Source organism: Macaca fascicularis, chromosome 1 (genome assembly GCF_037993035.2).
Source record: "Macaca fascicularis isolate 582-1 chromosome 1, T2T-MFA8v1.1".
NCBI classification, from domain to species: domain Eukaryota; kingdom Metazoa; phylum Chordata; class Mammalia; order Primates; family Cercopithecidae; genus Macaca; species Macaca fascicularis.
In genome coordinates, this window is record NC_088375.1 from 137,880,464 (window position 1) to 137,902,180 (window position 21,717).

General features: G+C 40.8%; 1 long non-coding RNA gene across 1 annotated transcript; it reads right to left on the reverse strand.

Moving 5' to 3' along the window:
• Nucleotides 1-10,577: 10,577 nt before the first annotated feature.
• On the reverse strand, nt 10,578-13,911 carry LOC135968697 (uncharacterized). The gene is made up of 2 exons (XR_010583637.2): nt 13,702-13,911; nt 10,578-10,881 (listed from the first exon to the last, which is right to left on the reverse strand). It is a non-coding gene; the product is annotated as an uncharacterized lncRNA (long non-coding RNA).
• Nucleotides 13,912-21,717: the final 7,806 nt, after the last annotated feature.

The following is a 21,717-nucleotide window of genomic DNA, read 5'->3' on the forward strand; positions in this document are numbered from 1 at the left end:
ACCTTAAGTCAGATTGACATCAAAGTGCTTGCTGTTGTCTCTACAACGCCTCCTTCTCTACAAAGGGATACTGGCTCAATGTACCAAAATTTCATGTGGGTTATCTGAATTTTAATTGGTCAGCTTCAAACTGATGGTGTACACTTTACCTATTGCTGCCTCCATTTTATCATGTGCAAAATAAAATGACCCAAATATTCAGTAGCTTATTAATCAACATGTAGAAAATTTTTATAGTTGGGGTTCGATAAGCAGAGCAGCAGTGTATATAGTGGGAAGACTTCCGGTACCTGTCTTTGAATCTCCGTTTCTCATCTGTAAAATGGTAATAACATCCATAGGCAGATTTGTTTTGAGGATTAGAGACAATGCAAGAACACTGCTTTGCACATAGTAGATGCCCTGTAAACAACTGTCATTATCGTCACTACTACCATCAGTGCCAGTAAGTTTAGAGCAGCTGTCTGTAAGTTCACCCACAGGGAAAAGATGAGCTTTGCACATGCCTGAGGGCCACAACTCAGTGAGCCACTGCTTAGCCTGTTTATTTATGAAAGTTTTTTATTCCATTTGTGGCTGGATTATGGTCTTAGGGCAATGACAGCGCTGCTGCTCGGTGTTAATTTCTGAGCAGTAATGCAAATTGATGGAGCACAAGACTCAGGCCAGCAGCTGTACACAGTGATTCCCTCTGCCATCTGACTGTGAGCTTAGCACCAAGAATTCACATGAGGGGAGACAGCGCGAGGGCCCAACCTTTTGGCTCTGTGCTTGAGAGATGTTTTCCTGCCACAGAGGTGGAGCCTATGGTGACTGATTGGAGTCCATGTTGCTAAGGCAAAGCAGAAAATGATTTCTTATTAGTAGTAGTTGTAGCATTAATAATAACAACAGCCATGAAATAACAAAACAGTCTCTGTCTTTGAAATATAGGAGAGAAGTAATTGGCCCAGAAAGACTTTATCAGTTCGAATGTTCCATATTTGCTTGATTTACCATCTTCAAGCAGTTCGAACAGCTTTGCACAATAAACTTAAATGCCCAAAATGTTCTGCTCCTGCACTGAAGCATCTTTTATATACTTGTTTCCATAGTTTGGAACACTCTTGCTGCAAAAACAAGAAATCAGAATAGACCCAATTTATTTTCCTGATATTTGAAGGTAATTTTTCCCTTAATGAATGCATCTGTTTGGATGATAAATTGTCCATTAGACAATGCTCAAGTGTTTTTATGCTCTTTGTTTTGATCACGGAGCTTTTAATGTAGTGTTGCCTCCACTCTTTGAATTTCTCTGCAATTCAGTCATCTGCCAAAGAGAATTGACTAAAGAAAATGCCAGACTGATTTTCCTTCCTTAAGTATTTTAATTTATTAAATAAATGACCTAATAGATTGCATAAAGATGTATTTCTCTGCTTTGTGCTGACCTTATTGAGAGTTCATCAGTTTTATAATGATAATTAGATGTCAGCATTAGTATCCTGTGTGTACGTCAAGATAATGGCTCCAGCACACAACACACAGCACACAGCACACATAATGACCAAGACTTGACCCAATACAGTCACAAGAATTTCTGAATTTGCTCCACTTTTCAAGGGGGTGGTATGCTGCTTGCCTCCTTTCAGAATCATGAGGAAAAATGTTCTATGTAGTGTGAGCAGAAGATACATACAATGTGGGGAATTAGTTACACAGTTGCTATTTCTGTCATATTGTTAATGGCAATTACACAACTAAATTCCCCTGTAGCAATAGTTCACAGTGGGCACTGGAAGGGCGTAAAAATGCATTAGAGAATTCAAATAATGTACGACATGGTGACTATAGTTAATAGCAATATATTGCATTTTTGAAAAATGCTAAGAGGGGATTTTAAAATTTTATTTCTTATTTTTATAGCTTTCGGGGGTATAAGTGCAGTTTATTACATGGATAGAGTGCATAATGATGAAGTCTGGGCTTTTAGTGTAAACATCATCTAAATTGAGCTTGTCCAACCCTCAGCCCGCAGGCTGCACATGGCCCAGGATGGCTTTGAAGGTGGGCCAAGAGAAGTTCATAAACTTTCTCATAACATTATGAGATTTTTTTTCTTGGTGATTCTTTGTTTGTTTGTTTTTGTTTTTTTGGTTTTTTAGCTCATCAGCTATTGTTAGCGTTAGTGTATTTTATGTGGGGCCCAAGACAATTCTTCCTCTTCTTCCAGTGTGGCCCAGGAAGTGAAAAGATTGGACACCCTGAAAAATAGTGAACATTGTACCCATTAGGTAACTTCTCATTCCTCACCCCCTTTCCACCTTCCCACCTTTCTGAATCTCCAGTGTCCATTATTCTACTCTCTATGTTCATGTTTACACACTATTGTTTCCACTTTTAAGTGACAGTATGTAGCATTTAACTTTCTATGTTTGATATATTTGAGAGTGGATGTTAACTTTTCTCACCACAAAAATCATTACTATGTGAGGTAATCCATATGTTGATTAGCTAAAATTAATTAATCCACAATGTATGTATACTTCAAAACATCATGTTGTGTGTGAATGAATACATATAATTTTATCTGTCAATTAAAAAATAAAATAATAATAATTTTAAAAGAATTGAAATAACGAATAGTATTGTGTATTAGTCCATTTTCATGCTGCTGATAAAGACATACCCGAGACTGGGGAGAAAAAAAGGTTCAATTGGACTTACAGTTCCACATGGTTGGGGAGGCCTTAGAATCATGGTGGGAGGTGAAAGGCACTTCTAACATGATGGCAGCAAGAGAAAATGAGAAAGATGCGAATGCAGAAACCCCTGATAAAACCATCAGATCTTGTGAGACTTATTCACTACCATGAGAACAGTATGGGGGAAACCGCCCTCATGAGTCAAATTATCTTCCACCAGGTCCCTCCCACAACACATGAGAATTCTGGGAGTACAATTCAAGATGAGATTTGGGTGGGGACACAGAGTCAAACCATATCATATGGTATTTTAGTTTGGTTGAATTTTAAACTACCTTTGCAAATGAACACATCTTTACCTTACATAAACATTCTATATATGTAGGCTTCCTGTCAAAATTGGTAAATGTTTTACTTCAATATGGTCTCTGTTGCCGGTGCTAGGAAATGGTATTTGACAGTGATGTCCAGTTCCATTGGATCTTCTTGGAGAAAACTGAGTAACGATCTTAAGTTATTTTGACAAGTAGCTTTGCATTTCCTAAATGTTTATTCCACAGTATCACTTGGCGCCCTGACCTACTAGAGAAGTAATTTTCATGACACTAACTTGCGTAAATGAAGTCCAAAAAAACAAAAAACAAAAAACTTCCCCTTGCATCCTGTGCTGTACATCATTGAAATTCAATATGCTTCTCAAACAGAAATAGATAAAACATGTGCTTAAATCTCACTTTTCCAGTTTTTAAACCACTTGTTTATACACTGTAAAAAGCTGCAGAGTCCCCCCATCACCAAAGAAAACCCATTTCATATTAAACCGTAAAATTAAGCCCCCCACCCCAAATCCTAAAACGTTAAATGGAGCTTTTTAAGTTGAAGAAGGGGTGGCAAGACTGGGATAGACGTCTTCCTAACCGTAACCTGCTACAACACAGGGTCCCCAGAGGCACATTTGAAAAATATTAGGGATCCTAGGAGCAAAGTTTAAAAACCATAGTTTAAAATATTTATATATCAGAATAATATTTTAACAATTCTTCCTCAACAAAAGAGAGAACACCCAGGAAAACTGACCTTTTGGATGAACTAGTTTTAACAATAAATAATTAATTCCTCCTTCTTTACAGCTGAGAGCACTCATTTCCCAATCAAGGAATGGCTTGGAATATTCTCTATGATGTAGTGGTTAAAAACTACCCCTTCTTCAATAGGTTGGATATGAAATGTCCCAGGTGTTGAAGGTCTAGAGCACTTACTCTGTGTCATTCCTGCCATGGCCGTGTGCATCCATTGAGGTAGTGTTGCTATATTGGCAACTCACTAAACTGTTAGTGCTGTGAGGGCAGAGACCTCATCTTGTTCTTCCCTGAAGCCTGGTCCAAGCAGACCATCTTGCTGAATGAACAAATGAAATCTCTGGGGTCTGATCTCTGGCTTACACATTTCCCCTATCATGATCCTGAAGTCTTTCCACTGGACTATGAGTACTTCTTATTTTATATTTTCTTTCAGATGATTCTTCACTGATACTCACCAAAATGTATAGATCTTTTCCATTTAATGTTGAAATGTTTTGAAACTCTGAGAGTGGAATTTAATGAGATCAGTTGGAAATAAGGCTCCCCATTTTTATTTTTATAGTTCATAAAAAATAATTCATTCAGTCAGAATGAGCCCCTCTTGATGTATTACAGTTGCAGCAGGCATCTTCAGAATGGTTCCTGAAAAGAAGTCCTAAATAAAAACTGCAAAATAAGAAGCGTTTTCCTATTGCCTGAAAGGCTTTTCATGACACAATGAGGCTGCTGTCCTCCAGGAGTTTATAATTTCTTCAGATAAATAAAGCAGCTACAGAAATTATGACTAACAGTATGTGAAAGATATTCCAAAGTAATGATATAGAAAGTAACTTAGCCGGGCGCGGTGGCTCAAGCCTGTAATCCCAGCACTTTGGGAGGCCGAGACGGGTGGATCACTAGGTCAGGAGATGGAGACCATCCTGGCTAACACGGTGAAACCCCGTCTCTACTAAAAAATACAAAAAACTAGCCGGGCGAGGTGGCGGGCGCCTGTAGTCCCAGCTACTCAGGAGGCTGAGACCGGAGAATGGCGTGAACCCGGGAGGTGGAGCTTGCAGTGAGCTGAGATCCGGCCACTACACTCCAGCCTGGGCGACAGAGCGAGACTCCGTCTCAAAAAAATAAAAAAAAAAAATAATAATAAAAATAGAAAGTAATTTAAAGAGCAATTCAGAAATAATGATAACACTTCATTTGGTACCTGAAGCTTCACATTCACATTCATAATTATGTAGATACTATATTCATCTGTTTTCATGCTGCTGACAAAAACGTACCCAAGACTGGGCAAGGTTTAATTGGACTTACAGTTCCACATGGCTGGGGAGGCCTCACAGTCATGGTGAAAGCCAAGGAGGAGCAAGTCACATCTTACGTGGATGGCGGCAGGCAAAGAGAGAACTTGTGTAGGAAAACTCCCATTTTAAAAACCATCATATGTCATGAGACTTATTCACTATCACGAGAACAGCACGGACAATACCCACCCCCATGATTCAATTACCTTATACCAGGTCTCTCCCACAACAGTGGGAGTTCAAGATGAGATCTGGGTAGGTTCACAGCCACATCATATCATTCCACCCATTGCCCTTCCCAAATCTCCTTATATTTCAAAACACAATCACGCCTTCCAAACAGTCCCCCAAAGTCTTAAGTCATTTCAGCATTAACTCAAAAGTCCACAGTCCAAAGTCTCACCTGAGACAAGGCAATTCCCTTCTGCTTAAGAGCCTGTAAAATCAAAATCAGGTTAGTTACTTTCTAGATACAATGGGGGTACAGGCATTGGGTAAATACAGCCATTCCAAATGGGAGAAATTGGCCAAAACAAAGGGACTACAGCCCCCATGCAAGTCCAAAAGCCAGCAGGGCAGTCAAATCTTAAAGCCTCAAAATGATCTCCTTTGACTCCATGTCTCATATCCAGATCATGCTAATGCAAGAGGTGGGTTCCCATGGTCTTAGGCAGCTCCACCCCTGTGGCTTTGCAGGGTACAACCTCCCTCCTAGCTGGTTTCACAGGCTGGTGCTGAGCATCTGCAACTCTTCCAGGTGCACAGTGCAAGCTCTTTGTGGATATACCATTCTGGGGTCTGGAGGATGATGGCCTTCTTCTCACAGCTCCACTAGGGATCGCCCCAGTGGGGACTCTGTGTGGGAACTTCAACCTCACATTTCCTTTCTGCACTGCCCTAGCAGAAGTTATCCATGAGTGCCCCATCCCTTCAGCAAACTTCTTCCTGGGCATCCAGGCATTTCCACACATCTTCTGAAATCCAGGCAGAGGTTCCCAAACCCAGTTCTTGAATTCTATGTACTCACAGGCTCAACGCCACATCGAAGCTGTAAAGGTTTGGGGCTTACACCCTCTGAAACCATGGCCCAAGCTCTACACTGGCACCTTTCAGCCACAGCTGGAGCAGCCGAGATGCAGGACCTCTGCCTGTTAACTAGTTCTAAAGTCACTTCTGCATTTTCAGATATATTTTCAGCAGCACCCCACTCCTGATACCAATTTACTGTACTAGCCTGTTCTCACACTGCTGATAAAAACATACCCAAGACTAGGCAATTAACAAAAGAAAGAGGTTTAATTGGATTTACAGTTCCACATGGCTGGGAAGGCCTCACAATCATGGTGAAAGGCAAGGAGGAGCAAGTCACATCTTACGTGGATGGTGGCAGGCAAAGAGAGAGCTTATGTAGGGAAACTCCTGTTTTAAAAACCATCAGATCTCATGAGACTTATTCACTATTACGTGAACAGCATGGGAAAGACCCACCCCCATGACTCAATTACCTTTCACCAGGTCCCTCCCACAACATGTGGGAATTTAAGATGAGATTTGGGTGGAGACACAGCCAAACCATATCAGATACTGAGGAACTTAAGCACCTATGTAAAAGATCCTAGGCCAAGAGAAAATGGATTTTTGTCTCTCTGTTTTAAAGTAAAAACTTTGGGAAGAAAATGTGGGATTTTTTGCCCACTGTTAAATTCTTGGTTGTTAGTACAGTGCCTGGCACATAGTAGAAGTTCCTTAAATATTTGCTCAATGAAAGAATAAATGAATACACTGCTATGCCACTCAAATCTTCTATCTAACCTTGAAACCCCAAGGAGGGAATTAATACATTAAAAATGATAATCCACACTTGATAGAAAATATCAGGGTGTATTAAATGATTGACATCTATAATCCAGGCATAAAGGAGGGAGTGTCTTAGAGTTAGAGTTAAATGGTGGGAGGGCTTGCTTATTCAGGAAATATTTTAAACTACATTCAGTACTTATGCTTTTGGAATGTGGATTTTAATGCAGCCTGGTGTAGAAGTAGAGAAAAGTTTATGGTGGCTCATAAAACCCTTCTCCACTTAATTCAGTCTTTACAAAATTCTTTGGACTCACAGAAATATGGGGATGAAAATTTTTCTTATGAGCATTTTTACCTAACTCAAGGGTGAGTTTCATTTGTGAGTTGGCCTTAATGAGGAATAAAGAATGGTCAAGAAGACAAGAATAATGAAAGGTGAGTGTGTGAGGGCCTGAGGTGAACACCTGGCTAAACTTTAAGATCTGCTATTATCCAGGGTGAATCTACAAATTTGCATATTGTGTTAATAATTACTGTTTTCAGCCATACAGTTTATCAGTTACCAAGCTAACTGCCATTATGAGGAGCTCTTACCATACCAAAAGTATGTTGAAACTGCAATAGTTAGCCTTAGAGATGAATGATTATACAGATGCATTAGTAAACATGAACATATATAATTAGTATACATGTGCATCACATAAGTATTTAAGCATTTCTTCTGCTTCAATAAATAGATCATTTATGTCTGGAGGTCAGTAAATTTTTCATTTATTTATTCAACAAGTATTTCCTGAGTGTCTACCACGGGACAGCCAGGCACTGGTGTAAATGATGGATAAGTCAAATGTGGCCCTGCATTCACGTGGAGATTTTAGCCTAGAGGAAAAGATGAATAAATGAGCTTTGGCACGAAGTGTCTCACTATGTAATGTGATGTATTATGGGGAGTACAGGTTACTTTAGTGCCATGTAGGAGGAACATCTAATCTGTACTTAGAGTTGGGAAGCTACCAAGGGAAAACTAGTCTATGTAAACTGAGGCTGGAGAGATGAGAAGGAGTTGGCTACGCTGATATGTCCTTTACAAATCTTCATAGCACCCAGCATGGCATTGCACATAGACTAGATGCCAAATGATTTTATTTGATTTAAATTCTTTATTTTTGAGCGCTTGCCACAGATTCAGCTTTGCACTAGGAATTGGAAGAGATTCAAGGGAGTGTAAGACTTCATCTCTGTAATTAAGCATTCAACAAATTAGTTAAGGAGAAAAAGTGCATACATTGTTCTCTAATTGTTTTATACACAAGAGGATGTAATTAATAACTACATGCATGGTATAGGCAATAAGTACCATTTTAACCGCCCAATGGGTTCACCTTGCCCGCTGCCTAGACAGAGCCGATTTATCAAGACAGGGGAATTGCAATGGAGAAAGAGTAAATCATGCACAGCCAGCTGTGCGGGAGACCAGAGTTTTATTATTACTCAAATCAGTCTCCCTGAGCCATTCGGTGATAAGTGTTTTTAAAGACAATTTGGCGGGTAGGGGCTTGGGAAGTGGGGAGTGCTGATTGGTCAGGTTGGAGATGGAATCCTGGGGGGCGGTGGGGGTCGAAGTGAGTTTTTTGTTTATTTGTTTGTTTGTTTGTTTGTTTGCTGTTTGCTGTTCTTGGGTGGGATGGCAGAACTGGTTGAGCCAGATTACCACTCTGGGTGGTGTCAGCTGATCCATCTAGTGCAGGGTCTTAAGCAGTGATCTTAGGTTTTACAATAGTGATGTGATCCCCAGGAGCAATTTTGAGAGGTTCAGACTCTTGGAAGCAGAGGCTGTATGACCCCTAAACTGTAGTTTCTAATGTTGTAGCTAAGTTGTTAGTCCTGCAAAGGCAGACTGGTCTCCAAGCAAGAAAAGGGATTTTTCAGGAAAGGGCTGGTTCCAATTTTGTTTCAGAGTTGAAACATGAACTGGATTCCTTCCCAAAGTTAGTTTGACCTATGCCCAGGAAAGAACAAGGACAGCGGAAACATTACAAGCAAGATGGAATCAGTTAGGTCTGATTTCTTTCACTGTCATAGTTTCCTCGGTTATAATTTTGCAAAGGTGGTTTCACTATGGAACATTAGGAAAATGAGAGATTAAAATAAGGGTGAAATTAAAAAGTGGGAAAGGGAGACAACATAGAAGAAAAGAAGCTTGAGATGAATTATGGGACAGGCAGAATTGATGCGGCACAACTTGGTAAGGGAGATGAATGTGGCAATGGGGGAGAATGGCTGCAGAGACTTCAGGTCCAATATAGCAGAGGGTATATGTTTAGTTGCAGTTTTGACTGAATTTTATAGATGTTGGGATCTAGTTTCCTGAGTAGGAGCATGGCAAAGACATGTCAACAAGTTGCCAGCAAGGCAAATCACCTCTCTCCTAAACCCAAAGCCCTATCTCAATACTTTCTTCTCCCGATGGGCCTATATTTTGCACAACACATCTTGAGGGATGGGACAGGATGTTCTGATACAAAAGTAAACTGTTAATTGCTTGAAAATAGGAAAAAGACCTTAGATGATAAAGGCCTGGTTGTCTTTCCAGTGAAGGAAGTAGGAAGAAAGTCCCTTCTAATCCTTCAAGTCTTCTATAGCACAAATCACAAATACAAATCACAAATTAATATCTCAACAGATTATCCTATCTCATTATCAGGGTTGCTGAAAAAGATAGATACACTTTGGAAAGAATAAGGATAAGGCCAGAGAAAAGAGCTCAAAGATGTTGGTGACTAAATACAGGATGGAAATGCAGGATAAGTGGGAGTTGACAGGATTTATACAAATCCCTATTAATAATAAGTGTAAAGGCTTTAGCTTTTAAGATAAAGAAGGTATTCATTGAATTTGAATTCCCTCAGTCATCTAAGGAAAATAGGTCATATCTTGGTGCTGTTTCCTTTTTCTAATCTGCCATGGGATCTTGCATATGCTGTTCCCTCTGCCTAGAATGTTTCCCCATTCACACACCCTGTCTTTTGCGTGACCTTCTTCTAGGTAACCTTCACCTTTCAGCTTAAACATGACTTCCTCAGAGAGGCCTTTCACAACTCTTTTGAATCCCTTTGTTATTCTCTTTCATATCACTGTACAACTTATCTTTCATAGCACTTACTGAAATGTGTATTTCATATTGTGTCTTTGTTTTCTGCTAGACTATGAGCTCCATGGAGACAGGGAGCATTTTTATTTTGCTCACCACCACATATCTTTGGAGCAGGCACCATTTCTAGAATAGAACATGTGCCCACTAAGTGTTATTAAATGTGTACATACATGCAGCTGCTGCAGGTAAAGACAGGTGGCAGCCTCACCAGGGAGTCAGTGGAGTGTAATGGTGGGACATTGTCAAAGTTTGTGAGTCACTCAGTCAATGGACAATGACCAAAAAATTTTCTGCCATTGTCAGAAAGCATGGACTTGTATTGGGTTGACTTCTTGCATTCTGGGATCAGGGTTCAGGAAAGCCAACTGTGGGGAATATCTTAGGGTTGTTGGTTCCCTGACACAAATCCTAAGATCCACATTTCCTAGATTTGAATAGTTTTAATGTTTCTAATAGTTCCTGTTCTTTTTCTATAACTGTTAATACTGTAACATATGGCAGGATGAAAACTATTTGGAGTTAAACATTCAGATTAGAAAATTCCAAAATTACCAACCAATTAGTAAGTCGAAGAGGATTTTATTACCATTTAATGATTCTTTGTTCTTATTGTCTCTTCCACCAGAAAAGTAAAAGTTATCCCGAGTGGGATTTCTTCTGTAGATCAAGTCAAGATATCAGGACTATTAATTGCTTGTTTGGAGCCATAGAATTTGTGTTCAGAGGGTTCCTCTTCACATTGTTGTCAGAACTTCCTGTTTTCAGCACGTTACACACCACTCATCACTCACTCCCTGTGTCAGAACCTTATCAGCATGGTGAGCTGTGGCTGCCTCTAGTGGATGGAGAGTTTTCCGGCTTACCTAAAAGAACATCAATCATTCTTCATTTTCAGTGTTCAAACTTGCTCATCAGTTAGTAACAACACTTTCTGCAGCCTTGAAAATTATTTCTGAATAAACACAGGGCGGAGGACAGCTAAAGTGAGTGACAGCTCATAACTTCTCCAGTGCTTTATGTTTCAAAACCAGTGTGTATGCAGATGTCTCCTCATTACCAACGTTTGAATGTCACTTAGTGTAGCTGCTTCTGAGAGAAAAAATGGCATGGGTTAGACTGTCAAGCATCTTAATGGGGGTTTTGTGTCTGTAGCAGACATTCTAGCAAGCTCTGAATCAGAGTTGAGATTTGAGTAGGAGAAGAGCTATTGCTTGCAGATCAGGTAGCTCACAAAATTGTGATGTGGAGAAAAATTGTTTTCAACATTTCTTTTCCTTTATGTTTTCTTTCCAGATCCCCACAACCAAAGCAAGGCTCCCCACTGAGATACCTATAAGCCTTCTGATCAAAACAGATGTTCTTCCCCAATAAGGGATTAATCACTGCCATCCCACTCCACTGCCCAGTCTTGGATTTACAGCTACTGGAGCAGAGACTGAGGTGGGAATGTGTGGGGATAAAGGCAGGGGTTAAGAGGAGAGAGGGGAGAGGGTAATGGATTAATTAAATACATTAATTCCCAATAATGAGTAAGATTTGATCATGGATTTTTTTTTTTTTTTTTTAAATTTCCAGGCATCTGATGACTCACTCTGGTGAAAATGGCTTTCTCAGAGGGTTATTAAGAATTTTGTAGTTGGCAGGGCATGGTGGCACTCGCCTTTAGACCCAGCTACTCAGGAGACTCAAGGGAGGATCACTTGAGCACCGGAGTTTGAGACCAGACTGAGTAACATAGTGAGACTCCATCTCTAGTTTAAGAATAAAAAAAGGGAAAAGGAAAAAGAAAAAGAATTTTGTGGCTGGTTTGAGGGTATTTTCTAGGACAGGATGGGCTTCAGGCTCCTTCAGAGGTGTCAGGCCTTTCTGCCTATGCATGCCAACTGCTGTATTTGCATAATTTGGAAAGACAAGGATGGCTGCTTACTGTTTCCAGCTGGCCATGTATTGGATTTCATTAGATTCCCCCACTTCCTAAGGAGTATATTTGGTATTCACTTGGGCAGTGGCAGCAAGCCTATTGGCATGGAAGAATGACCATAGTGCTCAACAATGCATAAACTAATAGCTCATGGCTCAAGTTCTGGGAGGTTTCGTCCATTATCAGTTACCTTCCACACTAGAACAGCCCGAGGCCTAACAACCACTTACATAGTATGCTGTTGGGGCAGTGAAATCAGTAAGGCTATAAGGTTGATATACAACAGCCCCCAGTAGATTTCAGGCTCTTTGAGAACAGGGACTATGTTGTGTTTACCATTATTTGGCAATAACAAAGCCCAGTACTTGGCTTAGAGTAAGTAAATGATGAATCGTGATTCAATGAACAACAAGGCTTTTCCATCCTCTTTGCTTCCCCTCTTCTCACCCTCCTCCTTTCCCTCATTTGCAACTCTTTGCTCCACCCCCCACTCCCAATACATGCACTCACACTGCCAGTAAAAGTTCAGTGGCACAGAATTTCAGATTCAGTAGTTATTCATTTGAATGAAAGCCACAGATTCTCTTTACTGACAGCATAGTGATTTGAGTAGGTGTATTCTTATGGTTATTTGGATTAGGAGCAAGGATAACGACAAAATAGGAACAGCAAGAGACGGAGAGCACAGTGCTCATGGAAAATACCAGGGCCATCGCTCATGGTGTCTTATATTCTTAGTAATAGGGTAAACTCAAAAGGTCAAACTGCTACAGGTTTAAAAATTTTAGCTTTTGCATTTGAATCAGATGGTTCTGTAGCTCTAACATTGAAAAGGCTGTTTGTTTATTCATTCATTGCAAATTACTGAAACCCCTCTACAGGCTAGGCATTGTCTTAGACTTTGTGAATAAGACAAGATGCCTGTCTATGAGCTGCTCAGTCTAGGTGAGTCATATATGTAAACAGTTGCTGTGTATTAACAAAACAGTGGCTCGGGCGGGGGGAGATCACAAAGCACAACCTAGCATATAATTTATTTTTTTTAACCTCACAGTCTCCTGGGGCAAACACTGGGCCAAGACCAAGCCTCCTTACTCAGTTAGACCATCAGTCTGGGTGGTGTGTCTGTGAAATCTTACAGTTGTATGGTCAAGAACATGAGTCTTTTTTGTTTGTTTTTTGGCTTTCTTGAGTCTCGCTCTGTTGCCCAGGCTGGAGTGCAGTAGTGCGATCTTGGCTCATTGCAACCTCTGCCTCCGGAGTTCAAGTGATTCTCATGCCTCAGCCTCCTGAGTAGCTGGGATTACAGGCATGTACTACCATGCCTGGTTAATTTTTTTGTATTTTTAGTAGAGACGGGGTTTCACCATGTTGGCCAGGCTGGTCTTGAACTCCTGACCTCAAGTGATCTGCCTGCCTCAGCCTCCCAAAGTGCTAGGATTATAGTCGTGAGCCACCGTGCCCAGCTAAGAGCATGAGTCTCCAAAGATCTTATGTGAGCTGAGAACAAGAACCCATCCCATTAATGAGGGGATAGCAAATGGAGCAACCTGTTTTCTCCAAACTTAGTTAAAACATGCGCAACCCCTAATTTGGGTCAGTTTTGGTGAATTCACGAGATTAGATAAATCACTAATGGAAGGCTCAGTAAGAGGTCCTAGGGACAAACAACAAAAGAACATATACACTAAGGCACACAGAAGAAAGAAGAATACAGCAAGTGAAAAGAAAGAAGTCTCTAGAAATAAAAAATGGGCCTTACCACGAACACTTGGGGCTTCTGACAGAACCAAATCAACAAGCTCTGCTGCACTTTCTATTGGCTGTTCATTTTCTATTTTTCTCTCTAGACATCTTTCTTTAAAAAGAAAATCCAGATTTCCCGGGCTGGGCAAAGTGTTGGGATGAAATGACAGGAGGCAGGCGCTGTCAAGGAAAGACGTTCTCTCTGGAAGGAAGTGAGGGGACAGACGGGATGGCTGGCTCCTCTAGGCAGGTTTCCTTGCTGCCATCCCATGTGTCTTTTCCCTCCCACTCCTGTGGGCACTTTCTTGCTTGCTTGGCACAGTGAGAATTTAGGAAAGTCACGACAAAAATCCTGTCATGTGCTAGAAAGGAGAAAAAGTTTTAGATCTTTGCCTTTTCACGAATGAAGAGTTTCATGGAAATTAATGTGCAATTTTAGATAGAAGCTTTGCCTTGTTGAAGCTACTCTAACATTCTTCCTCCCCAAGTTCCTAGAGTCCCTGCTTCTACCACTTTAACAAACAAACAAAAAGAACAAACAACTGCTCCCTCTGCTACACACACACACACTCACACACACACGTACACACACAAAATCCAACTTAGTTGGCAGCCCACATCATCTACCCCAGGGCTTTCTCGAAGGACTGAAGATTTATCTTGGACTGACTTCAGACATTTCCCCTCTGATCTTCCTCTGGCTACGTTTTTCTCCAATGTTTCCTCACTGCCTCCCTTGGCTCTCATTAATTAACTGCTCCTCACTCTGTGACTAAATGCAAGCCGTTGTGTTTGGCTGTAGAGAGGATTATGACATTTTGCAAACACACACACCACTGGGGAGAATATCTTGGGTTATCACACAGGCAAAGGAGGTAAACTAAGAAAACCCATTTTTAAAAACCTGTTGAAGGAAGTAACCAAAAAGAAAAGGTAGCGAAACAGGTTGATTATTTGGTGACATTTACTTATTCCTGACATGATATTTTAGAAGGCAAATACAGAAACTGGAACTTGCTATTTAACCGAGGTTCAGGTATTTCAAAGCTTGCTTATCTCTCCAGCCCGTCTGGTGTTTCCATGGTGTTTCTTTTCCGCTTCTATTAGTCTGGAACGTGGGTAGCAAGTTGATGAACATTTTTAATGAGTAAATCCTTTTCTACACCAAATTTTATAGATAATTAAATCTGATTTATAGGGCAGGTTTCAGCGACAGTAAAAGAGGAAGGCAAGGAATGCAAAGGGGGAGGGGGCCAATTATTTGACTCTGGGCCTCTGTGAGTGCGCTCTGCCTTGTTTGTATAACCTTCCCAGCAGGCGCACTGCAGGGCTCACAAGGTTTCTGAAGCAGAACAAGACCCAGTGAGGGCTTTGCCATAGGATTTTTTTTTTTTTTTTTTGGACTGTTTGGTTTTGTTTTTTAGGCAAGGATGTTCTCTTGTCCAAGAAACAGATCCTGATCTTTATTCTTTCCTCTCCACTTTTACTCAAAGTTATGCTAAGAGCAAAAGTCACACATATAAAACCTCAGAGCACACCACTAAGGAATTTGCCCTTTCAACAGATATTAATTAAACGTCTTCTATGTAGTAAACCTCTTTCTAGTTGCTGGAGATACAGCAGTCGACAATACAGGCAGTTGGCTCACGCCTGTAATCCCAGCATTTTGGGAAGCTGAGGAGGGCGGATCATGAGGTCAGGAGATCGAGACCATCCTAGCTAACCAGTGAAACCCCGTCTCTACCAAAAATACAAAAAAATTAGCCGGGCGTGGTGGCGGGCGCCTGTAGTCCCAGTTACTCGGGAGGCTGAGGCAGGAGAATGGCGTGAACCCGGGAGGCGGGGCTTGCAGTGAGCTGAGATCGCTCCACTGCACTCCAGCCTGGGCGACAGAGTGAGACTCGTCCCAAAAAACAAAAACAAAAACAAAAACAGCAAAAACCCCCACAAAAACCAATACAGGCAGTTCACACTTATTACCTGTGGTGTGAAATAGACTCAGTGGAAGAAAATGTAGACAAAAGGCAGTCTAATGAGAAAATTGAAACCCAGAGAGGGTAAGTGGGTTGACCAGACTCACCCAGCATGTCTGTCAGAAGCACATTTGGGTCTAAGAGTTCAGGTCCCCTGACTGACTTCCATACTGGACTCTTGTTTCGTTTTTTCATTTTTGGAGACAGGGTCTCCAGACTGTTTTCCAAGCTGGAGTGCAGTGACGTTGATACAGGAATTAAGAAGAAATTACTTAGGCAGAGAGTGAGGGTATGGGAGTCCTCGGTAAGGTTTTCCTTTTAATGAAAAGCAGCCCCCAAATCATACTTTTTTCTAACAAAGAGCAGCCTGTAAAATCGAGCTGCGGACATAAACAAGCAAGTTGGAAGCTTGCGCAGGCGGATGCCGGCAGTTGTGCCAGTAGGAATAAGCTGCCTGGGACTAAGCGTGTTCAAAATGGCAGCCCCTTCTTCTCTTCTCCTTGACAGCCACGTGTACAGTAAGGAATAGACAAGACTGCACTGGCCAAGTGGAAAGTCCATTTGCATATTTGCCTAATAAGATTAGAGTAGGGTGACCAGTCTTCCCCATGCGCTATGTAAACATCACAGCTGGTTGAACCTGCCTGTGGGCCCTAGGGAAATCAGACACCACCTCCTCAAGCCTGTCTATAAAATCTGTGGTCCACCACAGATGGACTTTCTCCTTTTGGAAGCCTCTCTCATTCTCCAGAGAGAGAGAGCTGCTCTCCTCTCTCCTTTCTTCTGCATGCTGAACTTTCTGCTTCTTAACCCACCCATATATTTCCAGTGTCCCTGATCTTCTTAGCACGAGAAGACAAAAAAATTACACAGGTATTTACCCCGAACAATGATGCTTCTTTGGTGTGATCACAGCTCACTGCAATCTCAATGTCCCCAGGCCCAGGTGAACCTCCTACCTCAGCCTCGTGAGTAGGTGGGACTACAGGAGCATGCCACCATGCCCTGCTAATTCTTTAAATATTTTTTTGTACAGACAGGGTCTCCCTGTGTTGCCCAGGCTGGTGTTTGCTCCTGGGTTCAAGCGATCTGTCTGCCTTGACTTCTGAACATACTGGGATTATAGGTGTGAGACACCATGCCTGGCCCAGGTTGGACTCTTCTGAATGCAATCTATTCTTTTCCATTTGTGGGATACATTAAAAACAACAAAAAACGTATGATTTAAAGTGCCTAGGATAATGCCTACAATAAGGCAACAGGTATTAATTGACCTTGAAACACTATATGAAATGGTTAAGTACAATCTTATTTCAAATCATAATAGAAGTTTCTAACAGCTCCTCTACCCCTTTGTTTGTATTCATTAATAAATAAAAAATTGTGTTAGTTGGAGTTATGAGTCATGAAATATTTGGTACTGCTGAAGATTAAACATAAACCAGATTTTATCAATCAAAGTTTCCTATCCTGACTCCTCTTTGTTGGAATGTGTTCAGCATAAGTTTTTAACAGCCAAGCTCATTCCTGTCAATCATCATCATCATCATCACCATCATCATCATATTACTGTGAGTGATACATGTGTTAGACACCTTATAAAAATTAAAAACATAATAAGTTCTCTGAAATAAGACAAATGGCATCCTGCCAAACTGTGCCCTAATGCTTAAGACATTGAGAGGCCAGGCGCGGTGGCTCACGCCTGTAATCCCAGCACTTTGGGAGGCCTAGGCGGGTAGATCACTTGAGGTCAGGATGTCCGAGACCAGCCTAGTCAACATGGTGAAACCCCATCTCTACCAAATATACAAAAATTAACTGGGCATGGTTGTGGGCTCCTGTAATCCCAGCTACTTGGGAGGCTGAGGCAGGTGAATTGCTTAAACCCGGGAGGCAGAGGTTGCAGTGAACCGAGATTGCACCACTGCACTCTAGCCTGGGCAACAGAGCAAGACTCCGTGCCCCTTCCGACAAAACAAAACAAAACAAAAGGCATTGAGAGAGGAGTGTACACGTCTATGGGCAGCTTACTTACGTATTGTTTTCCCTTTAAATTTTTTAATGATTCTAATGGTAATATAAAGTTGCGACCAATTTGCATGTAGGAGAAAATATATAGAAAATGAAAGTCCCATCCCCAGGGAGAACTACTAAGAACAGTATGATCCACGGGCTTCTAGCTTTCTTATCCATGTATACTGATACAGGAACACAGACTCAGAACTGTGCTGCAATATGGTTGTCACTTATTGATAGATTTGGATTGTCTTTTTATGTCCATACATGTAAATTCACCTTTAATTTTTTTTAACAGCTGTATAGTGTTTGCTATAAGTCTGAATAATAGTTTAACTAACCTATATTTAATTAATATTTGAGTTGTTAAGAGTAACTCTTTTTTTTTTTTTTCAAGACAGAGTCTCGCTCTGTCGCCAGGCTGGAGTGCGGTGGCACAATCTCGGCTCACTGCAACCTCCGCCTCCTGGGTTCAAGTGATTTTTGTGCCTCAGCCCCCGCCCAAGTAGATGGGACTACAGGTGCGTACCACCACCCTCAGCTAATTTTTGTGTTTTTAGTAGAGATGGGGTTTCACCATGTTGACCAGGATGATCTCGATCTCTTGACCTCGTGATGTGCCCACCTCGGCCTCTCAAAGTGCTAGGATTACAGGTGTGAGTCACCACACCTGGCCAAGAGTAACTCTATTAAAATCAATGTTATAGAGTTCATTTTTGTAAATATTTATTTATGAAGTGTACCCGTGAACTCAGAATTCCCTGTTTCACTATTAGGTTAAACATCAAAGCATTTGGGCTGATACATATACACACATATGTGAAAGATAGTATATATACTATCTACACATAAATATGGGGTCATACACAAACACACACATACACATACATATATATTTCTTCCCATAGGTAAAAGCACTGTCCCACTTGATATTGAAGGCAGTTAGCATTACACTACTTACTGATCTGAAGAAACCCCCACATTACCTGCCCATCTTCCTCACAATCATAAAATAAATAAAACCACTTTTAAAAAATCACTTGGCTGGGTTATGTTATTTAAAGCTGGGCAAGTTGGGATGGTCGCTATTAGCAAAACCGATTTAAAACATAGTGCAAATTAAAAAAAAAATTTTCATGAATCAAGCCGTTATTACTGTGAGTCAATTAAACCAATCTCCCTCAGAGAAAAAAACCTAAGAACCCAAATTCCTTTCTTAGAAGGATGTTATTAAAATGTCTCTGTGGTTTATTGATTTCTTTACTTCTGCTTCTTTAAGAATATGGGATTTGCTAACAGAATTGATACCAATACTAAATGCTAGGAAACGAGTGTCAAAATAGTATTTAGAAACAGTAAGTGTAGTATGTCATTATGAAGGGGTTGGTTAGAAATTTTTCTTTCAGAAGGCCTCTCATTATAACCAGGCATACTCCTTCCTTCCACCTGCCAACCTTAGGTTAGTCCTTATTCAGAATTAGTTTTCAATTTCTTGAGGAAGAAAGCCTGAGATTAAAACTTAATGGACTGTTCCATAGATTTTTTTTTTTACTGTTGGTATCTTGTAGTGTTGTGCTATCTTTTGCTTGGATTTGCTTACTCTTTGTTTTGACCCTTTGGCCTGGAACAATGAGACTTTGATGTTTTGTCCATGTTCTTTGTTGGAATGCAACCCTGAACTTCAGTATTGTTTTGCTCCCACTCTGTATTCTCTCCTACTTCCACTTTGTTGAACATGGACTTGAAAGTGTAAAATGATATGCAGGAAACCTTGGGGATAGTTAATATAAAATTCTTATTTAAGAGACGAGGAAATGAAACAGTGAGGTTAAGTGACCCATCTAGAATCTTACCACAAGTAAGAGTGAGAACTGGAATGAACAGCTCCTGATTCTCAATCGGGTGTCATTACAGTACACCTGTCAGTTACATTCTTCTCCAGGCTGGGTTGGTCACTGTACCTGCTGTAACCTGTGTTCCCTACCTCGTCCCCCACATGTGGCCTTCATACCAAGAACTATTGCTGCCTGCATTGGCTGAGTAAAACTTGGTGATTATTCCTCCTATGGGATGAAGTGGAGACAAGCACTAGTTTTCTAAGGCATCTTATATAAATGTCAGCATTAATCCTGTAAGTTAAAAACTTCTGACACTCGGCTTGCTGACCTCCTGTCTCTTTGGGGCTCTAAGGTTCTTGTGCCTAGATAAGCCACAGGTTGACTATTATCCTTTACAATAATTGTGTGAATGTTCTGCATCCGTAGTTCAGCTAATCAGGAAACAGACTGCATATTTTTATAGGAGCTGGTCTACAATATACATTTCTAATGACAGGATTACACGTTTTCTCTGTGTTCAGTGTGTGGACACCCAATACTGTGGGGGTGTTGACAGCATGGATTTTATGGTCAGATATATCATGGTTTGAAAACTGGTTCTTATTGCCTGCTGGCTGCATGACCCTGGATTACATCAGTAAAACTCAGTTTACTCATGAGTGAAATGGGGATAATGATGCTGGCTATGAAAGAGTGCTATGGGAATTCAATGAGATAATACACAATTCAGTGCTCAGTGTGGGGCCTGGCACATTGTAAGTTTTCAGTTAATGCTACTTTGCTTTCTGTCCCTCTTTTTCCTGTCCACTTTACCACCCAAAAAACTCCCTCCAAGAGGAGAAGTGGGAGAGAATTGTAAAAGACTAAATACATCAATTTTAGTTTTTCTTCTTTCTTTAAATCAAGGATTTCTTGCTGAAGGTGCTGCATTATAAATGGACTTCTCAAAAGCCACTTGTATCTGTAGTCTGATCATTTATTCCTTGATGAGAAATATTTTGGTCTATTAGCGAGAAAGAAGAAAGATGAACTGAACATTAATCAAAAACTTCATGATGAGTAGAAGTGTGCATATATCACAGAAACTGCCAGAGATGAGCCACTGCCACAGACTGGGAAATGCGTGTTTGGTGTATTGACTTCGGTCTCACACTGCTGAAGTGGGCCTGACTACTCTGTTAACTGGGCAATCTTAAAATGATCTTAAAAATCCATATGTGCTATTATTTTTAAGAGGAGTTTATCTGATTTTGTTTTACTTACATTTTCCCCCCTTCTCCTAGCAATTAATTTCTTGCTGGTACTATGCCTGGAAACAGTAGGAGAAAATGAGTTGCTAGAAGTGTATTTCTAAATTAGCAATCATCTCAGTGATGTGTGCACTTAGTCAATGTGTTTATTTCTTGGTTATTGCCTGTTTTCTAAAAATACCTAGACCAAGGCTATGCATATCCTGGTAATTCCCTGGAAGCTGAATTAGAGCATGAAAAAGTTGGCCAGAGTTTGCCATTTTGGGGTTCTCACTATTGTTTCTGGGATGAGGCAAGAGTAGGTCTTACCGAAATAAGGTGATTCTGTCTCCACCTGGAAATCCTCTGGCTAACGTAAGTATCTGGTGGAAAACTTGGTTAAAAAGTCAAGTTCAATTCCAGATGTCACTGCAAAAAAAAATCTCCTCTTTGAAAGCTTCGAAGGGAAAGCCCCATTTAAAGCTCAGTAGTCACAAAAATAAAGGAGGCTTCACAGGGTGTAAATTCCCTTTCAGGGGTGGAGAACTGTTATTTAGCTATTTGCTAGCATGGCATTATATCAGCACATAATGGGACAGAGTTATCCATGAAACAGTGATCAGTGGTGCAGGGCTGAAGATTGCGTGTGTGTGAGTGTGTGCATGCACATGTGCGTGTGTGTTTGTGTTTAATAAGGTCCACTAAGCTATCAACCATCCATCGTCAGAATTCTCTTCCCTATTTTTGCTTTTTCCCTGAGGCTCACTGCTATATGGAGTGTGTATAGCGTAGCTTTAGAGATGCAATACTGTATCAGGAAATGGTGAAGTATAAGTTGTGAGTCTCTAAGGAGAGTTGTATTGGGTTTATAACCCATTTGGAAATGTAACCACAATTTCATTTCATCCCAGAGACCCCCATGGAGCAGTAACAGGGGAGAGTAGGATGATTCACCTAATTTCTTTGATGTAAA